The sequence below is a fragment of the Lactuca virosa genome, chromosome 1 (assembly GCF_052849685.1).
Source record: "Lactuca virosa cultivar CGN04683 chromosome 1, Lactuca_virosa_CGN04683_v6, whole genome shotgun sequence".
Lineage (NCBI taxonomy): Eukaryota > Viridiplantae > Streptophyta > Magnoliopsida > Asterales > Asteraceae > Lactuca > Lactuca virosa.
In genome coordinates this window covers 330,002,665-330,007,145 of record NC_136426.1, presented here as the reverse complement: position 1 = coordinate 330,007,145, position 4,481 = coordinate 330,002,665, and positions in this window count along the sequence as shown.

Here is a 4,481-nt window from a genome sequence, read left to right as displayed (position 1 = left end):
TCTAACAAATGAAAGAGCAAGGTTACAACTTTTTACCTTCAATAAACTGTAGAAGGTGCACAAACTCGGGTTCCCTTGGTCTTTGCTTGCTTCCTCAAGCCTTTCTCCTTCCTTCTTAAGACCACAAGCACCAAAATCCACCAACAAGGCTTAGATTGCTTCAATAACGGCTAGGGTTTCAATGAGAGGTGTTCTGGGAGCATAAGGGACGTTGTGGCCGACATAACATTGTTTAAATAGGGTGCAAACCCTCAGATTAGGGTTTTTGTCCAGTCAGAGTCTACTCGTCGAGTCCGGGACCCGACTCGACGAGTTCATCACTTAAATCCCGCGCCTCATCCCGCTTCTACTCGACGAGTTGGTCCTTCAACTCGCCGAGTCCAAGGCCAAAAGTGCAAAAATACTTAAATAAAAATACATACCAAGAACTAGGTGCTACAAATCTCCCCCACTTATTTTAGACTTCGTCCTCGAAGTCTGCTGCTCGATCCTGGAACAGCTCTGGGTAATGCTCCATCATCTCATCCACCGGCTCCCAAGTCCATTCCGAGCCCTTCCGGTGCTGCCATTGCACCTTTACCAGCTCAACCCTCTTGTTCCTCAGATCCTTCGAATTCCGATCAAGGATCGCTACAGGTCGCTCAATGTAATTCAGGCTGTCATCGACCTGAATATCCTCTAAGGGTACTACTGCTGAGTCGTCCACCAGGCACTTCCGCAGCTGAGAGACGTGGAAAGTGCTATGGATCTGACTGAGTTCGGCTGGCAGATCCAACCTGTAAGCCACCTTGCCCACCCGGGCTATAACCCTGAAGGGTCCAATATACCTGGGACCCAACTTGCCTTGCTTCCTGAATCGGATGACGCCCTTCCATGGCGACACCTTCAGGAGATCCATATCCCCGACCTGAAACTCCAGGTCCGATCGGCGCTTGTCGGCATAACTTTTCTGCCGACTCTAAGCGGTCTGAAGCCTGCTCCTGACCTGCTGGATCCGTTCGGTCGTCTTGAGCACTACATCGGTGCTCCCCATGACCCTCTGGCCAACCTCGCCCCAGCATATCGGGGTCCTGCACTTCCTCCCGTACAACATCTCGAAGGGAGGTCGATCGATACTCGCATGATAGCTATTATTATACGAGAACTCCGCCAACGGAAGGTAGGTATCCCAGCTACCTCCGAAGTCTAAAACACATGCCCGTAGCATATCCTCTAGCGTCTGGATGGTCCGTTCGCTCTGACCATCCGTCTGCGGGTGGAAAGCGGTGCTGAAATACAGACGAGTACCCAGCTCGTCATGAAACTTCTTCCAAAACCTGGAAGTGAACCGTACATCCCTGTCGGAAATCACTGAAACTGGCACCCCGTGCCGCGACACCACCTCCCTGATATAGATGTCAGCCAACTTCTCGGCCGAGATACTCTCCGGAATCGGAATAAAATGAGCGCTCTTGGTCAATCGATCGACGATGACCCAAATCGAATCCACCCCTCACGCGGTCCTGGGAAGCTTGGTGATAAAATCCATCGTAATATCTTCCCATTTCCACAGCGGGATATCTAACGGCTGCATCTTGCCGTGTGGCCTCTGGTGCTCGGCCTTGACCTTCCTGCAGGTCAAGCACCGCTCCACGTACCATGCTACGTCCCGCTTCATGCAGGGCCACCAATAATCGGGACGAAGATCTCTATACATCTTCGTCGCTCCGGGATGGATAGAAAATCTGGATTTGTGTGCCTCCTCCATCAGGATCTGGCACACGCCTCCATGATAAGGGACCCACACCCTATGGTGAAGAGTCAATAACCCTCGGCTATCATAGTCGAAGGAGTCACCACTGTCATCCTCAGACAGATATCCCTGATCGGCGCTGCCTTGCGGCTAAGCGTGTCGGCCACCACATTGGCCTTCCCCGGGTGGTAGAGGATCTCACAATCATTATCCTTTACCACATCAAGCCACCGACGCTGCCTCATGTTCAGATTTGGCTGGTCCATGAGATACCTCAGGCTCTTGTGGTCCGTGTAAATCGTACAACGAACCCCATAGAGGTAATGACGCCAAATCTTGAGGGCGAACACAACAGCCCCCAGCTCCAAATCGTGCGTCGGGTAGTTTGCCTCGTGAGGCTTCAGCTGCCTCGAAGCGTAAGCAATAACATGCCCTCTCTGCATCAATACTGCGCCCAAGCCCGAGATGGACGCATCACAGTACACGACGAGATCCTCCATGCCCTCGGGCAGGGCTAAGATTGGCGCCTCGCACAATCTCTGTCTCAGTGTCTCGAATGCAGCTTGCTGCTCAGGCCCCCAACGAAAGACCACGACCTTCCTCGTTAGCCTGGTCAAGGCTAAGGCTATTTTGGAGAAATCCTGGATGAATCTCCGATAGTAGCCGGTTAATCCCAAGAAACTCCGAATCTCAGATGGAGACCTCGGAACCTCCCATCTCATCATGGCCTCCACTTTGGCCGGATCTACCGAAATCCCGTTCTGGTTGACAAGGTGCCCAAGAAACTGCACCTCGCGTAACTAGAACTCTCACTTGGAGAACTTAGCATACAAGCTCTTCCTCCTCAAAGTCTCCAGAACCTCTCGCAGATGCTCCTCATGCTGCTCTCGCGTCTTGGAGTAAACCAAGATATCATCGATAAACACTATCACAGACCGGTCTAACATCGGTCTACACACGCGATTCATGAGATCCATGAACGCGGCAGGAGCGTTGGTGAGCCCGAAAGGCATCACCACGAACTCATAGTGGCCATAACGCGCCCGAAACGCCGTCTTCTGTACATCCTCCTCTCTGACCCTCATCTGATGATACCCTGAACGCAAATCAATCTTGGAGAACCAAGACGCTCCCTGCAGCTGGTCAAAGAGGTCATCAATCCTCGGGAGTGGGTAACGGTTCTTCACCGTTACCTTATTCAGCTCCCTATAGTCTATACACATCCGATGCGACCCGTCCTTTTTCTTCACGAACAGAATCGGGGCTCCCTAGGGAGAACTACTCGGTCTAATGAATCCCTTGTCTAACAGCTCCTGCAGCTATGTAGACAACTCCTGCATCTCGGGAGGAGCCAACCGATACGGTGCCTTGGCTATCGGAGCCGCACCAAGGACTAGGTCGATCCTGAACTCCACCTGTCGCTCTGGAGGTATCCCAGGCAGCTCCTCGGGGAATACGTCCGCAAACTCTCGCACCACGGGCACATCGCCCACCGTCGCCCTACCCGCCTCCCGGGTATCCATAACATAGGCGACATAACCTGCACAACCCTGCTGGAGGTAACGCCTAGCTCTCGCTGCTGAACATAAAGGTGGTCCTCGCAGTGGCCTCTCGCCCTGAATTACCAGCTCTCCCCCACTTGGGGTCCTGATCTGCACCAACTGCTGCGCACAGTCAATCACTGCCCCGTTGGGGCTCAGCCAATCCATACCGATAATAACCTTGTTCCCCCGCAAAGGTATGGGAACCAGATCTACCAGATAACGCTCCTCAAACAGTCTTAGGGCGCAATCTCGGTAAACCTCCGACGCTCGTACCGACCGGTCGTCCGCAATCTCGACCTCTAGAGGGCAATCCAGCATGCCCAAAGCCTTAGGAAACTTCTTGCTAAGCGCAAGAGAGACAAATGATCGCGTGGCACCCGAATCAAACAATACCTGAACTGGGATACCGTTCACATGGAACGATCCTAAACAGTGCACATACATAACATATCAAGATCACAGCGCCATATCATAAAAGCATAAGAAAGGAACCATACCCGTCACTACATCAGGTGCAGCGCGTGCCTCCTCGGCTGTCAACTGAAATGCTCGGATCCGCACCACTGGAGCCTCTGTCTTGGCCTTCCGGCTATCTGCAACCCGCGCTGTCGCTGAGACCGGCGCCACTGCTGGCGCCGCTGCTGACAATCTCAGGCAGTTGGCCTTTTTATGGCCCCTCTGATTGCAATGGAAGCAAATCAGGTCTGTCATCTGTACCGCAGGAGTAGGGGCGGTACAATCTCTGCCAAAATGCCCAACCTTGCCACACTTATAGCAGCCTGAACCCGGCCCAGTGCGACAAGCTCCCTCATGTGACCGACCGCATTTCCCACAGCGGTCCCGCCCAGACTGGCCTTTCGGCCTACCATCGGATCCCTTGGGCTTCTTCCCCGAAGCCCCCGTCGTCAGCCCCTCCGCTGCCTTCCTTTTTCGGATGTGTTCCAGATCAATCTCCCTCTCCCTAGCCCTGGCAATCATGGAATCCAGGGTAGGGCAAGCTGAGAAACTGACATGCTCCCGGACGTCAGCTCGTAACATATCATGGTAGCGGGTCCTCCTCATGTCCTCATCACCCGCATACTGGGGAACCAACAATGCCCTCTCCCTGAACTTGCCGGTGATCTTCGCCACAGTCTCCGTAGTCTGTCTCATGTCCAAGAAATCTCTGGCCAGCTGCTGAAGCTCCACAGCTGGCGCAAACTCCG